This window comes from Cicer arietinum, chromosome 1 (genome assembly GCF_000331145.2).
Source record: "Cicer arietinum cultivar CDC Frontier isolate Library 1 chromosome 1, Cicar.CDCFrontier_v2.0, whole genome shotgun sequence".
NCBI classification, from domain to species: domain Eukaryota; kingdom Viridiplantae; phylum Streptophyta; class Magnoliopsida; order Fabales; family Fabaceae; genus Cicer; species Cicer arietinum.
This window is the reverse complement of record NC_021160.2, coordinates 50,386,751-50,398,343: the sequence shown is the minus strand read 5'-3', so window position 1 is coordinate 50,398,343 and position 11,593 is coordinate 50,386,751.

The following is an 11,593-nucleotide window of genomic DNA, read 5'->3' as shown; positions in this document are numbered from 1 at the left end:
TATAACCATATTACATATTACATTATATTATATTAAGAGAGTTTACGATAATGTGAGACTCGTCCTGACACTTGATTGATACATCAACCATGAGTACTTGTAATATTATATTAAAAGAGCTTATGATAATGTGAGACTCGTCCGAACACTTAATTGATACACCAACCATAAGTACTTATAATAATGTCTAAGAGAGTATATGACGTTGTTCATAAATATGTTCTCCAAAATAGCTTATAAAAACATCTTATAATTACCTACATGACAATAGTTTCATCATTTTATTTTGTCTTTTTATATAGAAATAGCTTATAGATAATCCCTTATATGATAAATGTATATATTATAACTGTTCAATTATATAATATATCTAATCTCTTAAATTTTTATATTAGGTTTCATTCATCCTTACCCAACAAACTTATAATTAAGGTGGAAAATGTCTCTCTTTATAAATTTTTGTAAACAAAGATTAAACTATATACATTCATTTAGGGGTTATTTATGGTCGATCCAACACTTATTATTGAAGCCTAAAACAAACTTTAAAGTAAAGTTTTGATATAAAAAAACAGAGGTAATTTTAATACTAACAACAATATCTTACTATAATTTTATTTATATTTTTTATTTTTTATTTTATAAAATACAAAATATTTTAATTAAATATATCAATTAATGTATCGTTTTATAATTATGGGCCTTTTACTTATTATACTATTAACCTAAACATACATATTCAAGGTTGTCGCTGCCCCGCCAACAAATTTATGAAGTTAACACAAAAATAAAAGTTTTAATGGTTGAGGAGCATACTTAGGTGTTATTCTTAATTTTATGGTAGCACAAGTGGTGGTTTTTGTGTTATATGCTTATTGGGGGCATTATGTGTTGGTTAATCTAAATTATCGAGATGATACGGTTAGGACTTAGGAGATCCAAGCTTGTGGAGGATATGTTGAATTTATCATAATCATCAATGCTTTATCATGGCACCAATGCTTCTTTCTGTTTTTTTGTATGCTCTTTTGAAGATTTACAAGGATTAATTTTTAATGTCAAATGTGTTACACGCATTTGACACATTGATAATCCACTGATTTTCATTAAACAATCTAAAACAATATCGACTTTTATTTTATAAATTAAAATGTAAAAGCCGCAGGAGCGTGTGGTTAAGGCTTGTAGTGTGTGTATCTGTTAAAGAAGAAGAAAACTTTATTCCTTTGACTTTTGCCTAAGTCCATACTTTAAAGGCTAAATTTTCTTCATGACGTTTGTTATTATTTGTCCTAATTGCTTCAATCTTTCTAGTAAAAGGCTACTAATTTAACCCTTGCATCACTGAAATATGCAACACTAAAGGAGTAGCCATATATGGTTTGAAATTGAAGGAGTGGATTGAGGGAAATAGATTCTCTACCTTTTAATTTTGGTGACTTTTGGTATATTTAGGGAAGTGATTAAAGATAAAATAAAATTATTTAGGTGAGAAAGATTGATTTGTTAGAGAAATAGATGAAAATTATCAAAGATAGATAATTAAAATATAGATAATTAGAGTTTGTTTGATTGTGTTTTATTTTTTATTTTTTGAAAATAATTTAATAAATAAATTTTAGAAATTGTTTTTAAAAAAAAATTAAAAAAAAATCTATTTGGCAACTCCAATTTTAAAAACAGTTTTTGACTAGAGAGTTAAACAAACTGAAAAATGAAAAATAAAATACCATTTATTTGCTTTATTTTTTTAGTTTTAAAAACTATAATGTTAAAAATAGTTTTACAAAACAGTTTTTAAAAATAAGTAATCCAAACAATTTTTTTAGTTTTTAAATTTTAAAATATTAAAATAACATTTTTAAGATGTGAATCAAATAAATTCTTAATATATATGCCTTTAGTTTATGGTTGAATTGGTAATGAGTTAGACAAATCATATCAAATCGTTATAATTTTTTAGTAAAAACAATGGTTCAAAGTTTTAATATAATTAGGAGTCAATTATATAAAGGAAGTTAAAACCATAGAAACTTTCTGACAATTGTAAATTTGTTTTCTTACAATTTGTCCGCTCCTAAACGTTGGAACCCACAAATTTGTTTTACTGACACGTTGTAAAACAAATGGTGGTAGCAAGTAAAAAGAGCACAATATGTTGGAACCTTAGTTGGTGGTTATAATGGTTGATAAGTAAGTTTACTTGATGCTGTACAAAGTGCTTGATAGGACGCAGAAACAAAAACTACGGTTACGGTGGAGTAACAGGTCACCCTCAATGTTCTCCCACGAGGATAACTAAGAAACTGGACAAGACAACGGATCCATGGCACAATTTTGGACTCATATTTTGTACGGAGAGGTTGGCATCAGCAACAACACATCCAAGAACACTTTTCTTAAAGACAAAATACATCGTACACAATTTAAGGTATACAAAAATTACAATTTTTTTTAATAAATTAATTATTTAACTTTTTTTTATATCATCTCGTCACTTATATGACATTTTTATTGATGGACCTAATTTCAAATTGATAAAATTCAAAATCAAATTTTTCTCTAACTCATATAATTATTAAGAAATTTTTATTGCAATAATTTTAATAACATAAACATTTAGTTAACTTTTAAAAAATAATTAAATAAAAGAGAATTCAAATGAAATATATATTATAGTTTTTTTATATTAAATGTGAAATTCTTTTAAATTCAAATATTGAAACAACATGAAAAATATCTTTTACTTTTATTCTCGAGAGATATCTTTATCTCTCGAGAATAAAGATACCTTGGGTAGAAACATATTGAATGCAAGTTTACAACTTTAAATGTTTAAGCTAGGGTAAGGAAAGTAATTTAATTTTTTAACAAAATCAATAAAAGTTACGAAGTTTCTTAATTTATGTTGAATTGTAAAAGTAATATATAATTTAAGACAAATGTAGTGTTATAAGATAAGATATAATAAAATATGATATCATATTATAAGTTTGAACTTGTGATCTTATAGTCGTATGTATAAATTTCAAGTGAGATTTTTATTTGTATGTATAAAAAAATATCAAAATAAAATTTAACCTAAGTATATTATTAATTCATTCTTTATTTGATGAATTTGATGTTGTTAGAGATAAAAATATGAGTTTATTTGAATATTTGTGTTATGCATTTGATAAAATTTGTCCTATATTGAAGATGATAATTAATTTTATGGATTTTGTTTGAAAATTTTGATGAATTTTTTAAATTTTTGTAAAAAAATGATAACATTGTTGATATTTTAAAATATAAAAGATTAAATTGTCCCATAATTAAAATAAAATATCAAATTAAAAATTAAAAGATTAATTAAAATTAAGTTAAAAAACTGCGGCCGCTAAAAAAAATATATTACTCTTAAAAGAGTCACTATAAATGTTATTACAAAATATTATTACTCGTAAAAAATAAAAAACCCATCAAAATAAAAATAAAAAAAAAAAAATAAATAAAAAAAAACATTAATTCGTGGCTATGTTCGACCCTCTGACTACTCATATATTGTTGTTCTGTTTCTTAAGCATGCTGCATGATCACCAAACCTGTGGAGTAGTAAAAGTTTGGTATACAAAGTGAGTTCATACACAAGAACAAGCCAAAAGACATCAAATGCAAAATCCAAAGATAAAAAAGTACGAAGACATACCCCCTACTGGGAGAGCCTAACACGAGCCTCAGCATAATCAGCAAAGAAGGCATCTTCATCCTAATTACAATTCCAAATTAAAAATTATATAACTAAGCAACATTCATGAAACATTTTTTTATTCTACACGGGTGCCAAAATTTTATGTCAACATATCAGTGTTCTTTGTCAAAATCGCGTTTTTCTCCCTAATAAAATAAGATTAAAAAATATTAAATGTATCTCTTGATCTTTTAAGTTATTTATTTTTTCAAATTAGTCATTTAAATTTGTTTTGTAACAATTTAGTCTTTAAGTTTATAAATGTTTAGATTCTTACTACAACTCTATTGATATTCTTCAAATTCATCATTATTCATGAATTTTTGGATTTCAAACCCATAAATTATTTAGGAAAAAAAAATGAGATTTTAGACTAGAAAAATTAACCCTATACCCCCAAAAAGATTTTAAAATACCAAAAATATCCTTTTTTTTTTTTTTTTTTTTACTATTTCACACAATCTAAGTTATTTTTTTTCCACCATTCTTTCATTTCTGGAGCACTAAAAAAGGTTTCCGGTAGGTCCAAGTTTTTTTATAACTTTGGAAAAACATTTAAAAAGATTTGTGATAAATAGTCTGTTTCCGAAAAACTTTTTTCAAGTTTTTCGGTACAATATAAATTGATGGGTGAACCAATTCCTCTAAATTTTGTGCATATTCAATAGATAAAATTAAGCATGGAATGTGAACTCACCCACGACACAAAAGATGGATCAGAGTTGGATATGTCTACTAAGATAAATGTCTTATGAAAACGTTTTCGATCACTTCATGTTATAGGGAAATGAGTGTTGAATAGTAAAGTGCGTGAACTTGCTTTTCCAAGTAGAAGTTCAATGTGTCCACCACCTGAAAAAGTCAAAACCAAATGACAAGTGAAGAAAAGTAAGAGTAAGAAGCCAGATGGATATGATGTATATCGAGATCTTTCTTACTTTGAGCATGTTAATGCAACATATTGTGAAGATCTTGGTTCCCAACCATCTCAGTTGTCAAAGAAGAGACAAGCCTCTCAATCAAAGAAACAACCCTCTCAGTCATCTGAATCTTCAAATCATTTGTTCTGAAGACAATTTCTTGATGTTATTCAGCCATACATTGATGACATATTTGATGTGGCATCGGATGGAAATTGTAGTTTTCACGCTATTGCATTATTGATTGGACACGGTGAAGAATGTTGGTCTTTGGTCCGCAATAGTTTGGACCAGGAGATTGCTTCTCATGTAACTCCATATGATAGATTGTTCACATGACGCATTAGAGAAGTAAGAGATTCGTTGAAGATATCCGGTTTAAGTCTTCAACCCATGGATAAATGGTTTTCCATATCTGATATGGGTTACGTGATAGCGACAACATATAATATTTTTCTTGTCACGTTTGGTCAGACATTATCAATGACTTTCTTTCCTATGAGGTGTTCACATTCATGATCGACAAAAAATGATCGCATTTGTTGTATTGGTTTTGTTAATGGAAATCACTGGGTTTCGATAATTATTTTCTTCTGTTTTAATATATTTTTAATTTTTATTCCGTAATTATTTTCTTCTGTTTTGTTAATTTATTTAATTTTTGCAGTTAAACATGAAATATAGATTTTCAATGACAGACATTGCACCACGTTGGATGCAATATCGCACCAATGAAGCAACTTATTGGGCAATAGCATATACAGGGCGTCTACAATACTTGAGGTATTTATTAGGTTGGTTGTCACGTGTTATCCAAAATCCACCTACGGAACTCGTAGATGCAATGTCATTAGATGAAACTTAATGTTTTAAAATTGATACAAAATCACTTGTTATTAATTAATTTTAATTTCTTGTTGTTCGATTTTATCTTGTAATTTATTTATTTTATTTTTCTTATATTTCATCACAAACAATTTAAAGTAATCGACATAATAATAACACATAAATTAACCGATATAACAATAATTAATAAAGTTTTTATAAAAAGTAACCGACATAACAATAATTAATAAAATATTCATAAAAAGTAACCGACATAACAATAATACATAAAAATATTACTACTAGCTAGTGTGACTACGTGATAAATACAAAGCTTTATAAAAATGAATATACAACTCGTCATCCGGACTAGCTTCATGTTCATTCAACCCCTGTTGTATAAGATCACTGATCTGTTGTATGATAGGTGGCAGCTGTGAACTAGAAACATATACACTGGTGGACGGTACACTATAATGTGGGACCTGGGGTACATCATCTGGTCGCACCAGCAGTGGATGAGACACCTGATAGAACCACTCAAAATATTCATCTTCAAACTCAGATGAATATGTAGTTGGACGAAGCTTGTGAAATATCTACGTCACTGGCGTTGCATATCCCAACCCTTCCACATCTACATCAAATAATCTAGAAGGATCTGGAAATGGCGGTGAAGGAATATATTGGATATATTCAAATTATCTCAAACACCTCTCTAACAGATATTTCACTATAGTGCTGCGTAATCGGAGGTGACCAATATAAAACATGATATCATAAAAAGGAACGACACCTCTATGATTCTCCCATGGTCTCCATATAACATCTGCAAGTGTCAATGCATCAATGATACGTTTGTACTCATGGACCTTGTGATTGCCTTGTTTGTGGGACCATTTATTCATTCGGGTAAAACATTCCACGTGAGCACCTTGGTCACCTCTATTACAAATATTTGAAAAATATTCGTAAATCCAACATTGTTGCAAATAAAAATAAAGATATTAATGATAAACAAAAAATTAATAATTAATAAATTAAATATAAAAATAAATAATAATTAATACTAATAATTAAACATAAAAATAAATAAATAACAATAATTAACATAATATTTAATAATTAAAATTAAATAAATAATTGATACCTGAAGTAGCGTCATATATCCACCTAATTGTTTGGTGTCATAACAACAGACATCTGAGAGGTAGTAACGAAGCACTACGAGTGCAGCAGTACCCCATGTATATTCATCTGTACCGTCTAAATATTGAAATAAAGAAAAGTACTTTGCATCAACTAAAGTATGACTCTTATCAGCGAAAATAGTACTCCCTACTAAATTCAACATATATACCATAGCAACACAATCAAATCTATATGTTACCCACTGTCTTCTGAAGACCTCTTTCAACCAATTCAGTTTATAGTGCGCCACCTCTATTCTTTTTGGTCTCCTCCCAGATCTCTTATACGGTCACTCCTAATAGAGTCGTGACAAGATTACATGCAATTACTCTATCTACATCAGGTGGGCTGTAGAACTCACCCCTAATAGGCAATCCCAGAAGATTGGCAACATCATCCAAAGTAATCGTCATTTCACCAAATGACATGTGAAATGACGATGTCTCGGAATGCTATCTTTCCACAAACACATAAATCAGATTATTGTCGATCATCTTCAAACTACCCCGTTGTAATGGGTTCAAACCTGACAAATTCACCCAGTTCTTTGTGGGTCGCGAGAGTACCGACGGGGTAAATTGTTGCATTTTCTTTCCATGCGCAACAACTTTCAGCAATGGTCGCTCATGTATACTAAAAAAATATATGATATTAAAATTAAATATATACCAAAAATAATAATTAATTTAATATATCTCACCAAACCATAATCTAGTTGAAACATGGTGACGGTATCGTGTAAGGACATACAAATCATAAGGTCCTCCAAGATACCGTGTGACCTCACCAGGTCCCTCGGCTCCATCATTCCCCTCCTCCATATGCTCTCCCTCATGAGCAGGTGCAACCTCCTCCTCCTCCTCATGCACTATAAAAGGCTCATCTTGCTGATACATTGTCACATCTGGGATAAATCCATGATCATGATGTCCCTCATCATCGTCTTCAATTGTCATCCGCCTTCTTCTCCTTGAAGTTGTCGGTCGAATCCTCTCTGGGGGATTCATCGTGGATGATGAAAAGTATTAGTGTCACGTGTAATTCGTATAATTTTACCGTCTCTTCCTCGTGCGCCCATTGAAAAATTAAAAAATTAAAAGAAATAAATCACAATTAGTTATAAAATTATATATATATATATATATAACTTCTTGAGAACTTGAGGTTCAAGTTCTCTGGTAACTACCGGAAATGTTAAGCCTCAAGTTTCTCGGAACAAGCCTCTGTACCGGAGAAGTTCAAAAAAGTTTTCCGAAAGAGTCTTCTGTACCGGAAAACTTAAAAAAATATTTTGTGGAAGATGCTTCTGTACCAGATAACTTCAAACAAGTTTTCCGGAGTGTATCTTGTGTACCGGAAAACTTGTATTCAAGTTCTCCGGAAGTTTATAAAAAAAAAAAAACTCACTCTTAAGTTTCGGAAAGCTTGAAATGAGAAATGATAATTTTTTTGAAATTTTATTATTTAAACAATGGCAAAAACGTCATTTCATTCCTAATTTGAGTGTATAGGTATAATTAGGAGGTTTGAGGTAAAACTTTCTTTACATTATCACAGTGAAAAAATAGCCCATTGTTAGCTTCATGGGCTTGTTCAGCAGTGTGCTTTATGGTTCCAAAAGGCCCATCCGTTTTTGTTCTCACATCAAATGTTCCAACAGAGTGCCATCCAATATCCACATCCAAAAAACAAAAATATAAAGACTTTTTGCTCTAGCACGGATAAAAATAATGAAACAGAAGTATAAGTGTGAAATTTTGTCCGATATCATTATCAAATAAATTTTTATTCAATAGATCTTTTGGTTGTCAAAAGTAATTCCAACATTAATTAATCCTTCGAAATACAAAAATTTATTTAAATAGGTTTCATTTTTTAATATAAACTAATGACAATTTGTTTCATACATATTAGTTGAAGACTAAACTCATAATTACATACTTAAAAACTATTATTTGTGAATCATGTCACATGTTGATTTTGTTAGGATAAATAAACATTTTTTTTTTCACAAAAGGATGAATAAACATTAATGAATAAGAAAAAGGCAACAATAACAATGACTACCTACGCTAGGCAAAAAATGAGGGTACATTAATTATTGTTATCAGTGATGAGACACCTGAGCAATGAGAATTTTTTAATCATAAAATAAAAATAAAAATTTGTAGTTTGATTGTCTTTGTATTTTATATAAGTAATGAGTTTTCAAGCTTGTATCTTTGCAAATAAACCTTAGCGTAGGAATGTGGTGGTGGAATCAAATGCAGGTGTTATTAAACATAGCTAATACATTAGTCATCTATTGGTTTACTTTGTACGATGACTAGGTCTTTATTTTTTTCCTCTATTCTCTAAGTAGTTAGTTTGTTAGATTTTATTGTTTTTCAGTTTTTTCCTTAACAGTTTATTCTCTTAATATACAAAGAGAAAACTCCCTTTGTAAAGCACGGCAAGAGATTTTATTGAATATGATTTCACTAACATGGTATCAATAACAAATACACAGTGATTTCTCGTTCTTCTTCTTCCTTTGTGCATCTAATTCTTCATTCCTCCGCAACAAATTTTTTTTCCCGCTTCTGTTTTGCGATGGAATTGGATCCCAGCCCTTCTTCTCCTTCATTTGATGATCAATCTCAGATTTATCCCCAAACCAAGCATTCTTCAAATCGAAATCGAAGCTATCAACATGATATGCTCGATCCATATTTCATGCACCCAAGTGATAACTCGGGCCTTGCACTCGTCTCTCTGCCACTTAACAACATCAATTTCCACACCTGGTCTCGTGCCATGCTCGTTGCTATCCGATCCAAGAACAAGTCTGGATTCGTTCTTGGAACCCTAAATCGCCCTCCAGACTCTGATCGACTTTCTATTGCTTGGGATCGCTGTAACAATATGGTTATGTCATGGAATCGTTGAGCGTAAACATCAACACATTTTGAATGTGGCACATGCCCTTTTATTTCAAGCAAAATTACCCACACTTTTTTGGGCTCATGCTGTTATTCATGCAGTTTTTCTTATTAATAGGCTGCCATCTAAATTTTTAATATTTCTTTCTCCTTATCACATATTGCATGATTCTGCTCTTGACATTTCCATCTTGAAGGTTTTTGGTTGCCTATGTTTTTCTACAACTTTGCAATCAAATAGAAAAAAATTTGACTCACGGTCTCGCAAATGCGTTTATTTGGGAAACAAACCGGGTACTAAAGGTTATGTATTGTTTGATATGTTATCTAAAGAAGTTTTTCTTTCTCGCAACATTGTTTTTTTCAAGTCTATCTTTCCTTATCCTATTATAAATTTACGTTCTCCGCAACCAAATCTTATTCAAGTTGGCAATGACTTTGACTTTAACGAGTTTCATAATAATTCTACTATTTCCTCTTCCCTTTCCCCCTCGAATTGCTCTTCTGCCCCTATTACAGGTTCATAATCTGCTGATTCGGCAACCTCATGTAATAAAGGACACACTTATTTTCACTCCTCGAAGAAGTGCTAGAGTTACTCATCCTCCGTCATATCTTCAAGATTTCCATTTCTACATGTTAAAGGGTAATTTCAATAACCAGTTCTGTTCTTCTAACAACATTGAAGGTATTCCTTATCCCTTGTCTAACTGCATTTGCTATGACAACTTATCGATTTCTCACAAGATTTTTTCTATAATTGTTTCTACTTTGAAAGAACCCACTTCTTATTCGGAAGTTATTAAAGACTCCAATTGGAGACTTGCAATAGCTTCTGAACTTCAATCCCTTTTAAACAATCATACGTGGGAACTTACTTCTTTGCCTCGCAATAAAAAGGCGATTGGATGTAAGTGGATTTTTAAATTAAAATTTCATGCTAATGGTCATGTCGAGCGACACAAGGCTCGCCTTATTGCTAAAGGATACAATCAGACTGAAGGTATTGATTATTTAGACGTCTTCAGTCCAGTTGTGAAAATGACCACTATTAGATTATTACTTTTTGTGGCTGCTGTTAACAATTGGTTTTTATTTCAGCTTGACATAAACACAACTTTTCTTCATGGGGGTCTCATTGAGGATGTTTATATGAAGGTCTCTCTTGAACTTGATGTTTCTAATAAAAACCTTGTTTGTAAACTCAAGAGATCTCTTTATGGATTAAAGCAAGCAAGTCGACAATGGAATACCAAATTATGTTAATCTTTAAAACAATTTGGTTTTTCTCAATCTAAATCTGATTATTCCTTGTTTACTCGTTCTACTCCTGTTGGTTTTACTGTCATTCTTATTTATGTTGACGATCTTCTAATTGTTGGAAACAATTTGACTGACATTGAATCCATTAAATCTTCTTTGCACTCTGTATTTAGCATTAAAGATCTTGGTATATTAAAATATTTTATTGGTTTTGAAATAGCTCACAATACCAATGGCATTTCCTTGTGTCAAAGGAAGTATTCTTTGGATGTCTTTGAAGAAACTGGATTGCTTGGTTCAAAACCATGTTCCACGCCAATGGATGCTAATTTAAAATTGTCTATTTCAACTGGCCAACCTCTTTCTAATGCCACTGTTTTTAGAAAAGTGATTGGACAGCTTTTGTATCTTACAAATACTCGTCCTGATATCTCTTTTGTTGTTTGTACGTTGAGCCAATTCATTTTAGCACCTACATACTTGCATCTCCAGGCTGCATTTCGTATCGTTCTCTTCATCAAAAACAATCTTGGTAAAGGATTATTTTTCCCAGCACGTTCCTCATTTCAAATCAAAGGCTTCTGCGATTCTAATTGGGATGCATGTCAAGACACAAGACGTTCTGTCACGGGTTTTGCTTCTTCCTTGGTGATTCGTTAATTTCATGGAAAAGCAAGAAACAATCAACTGTTTCACGTTCTTCATCTGAGGCTGAATATCGCGCGCTGACCCAAGCTACATGT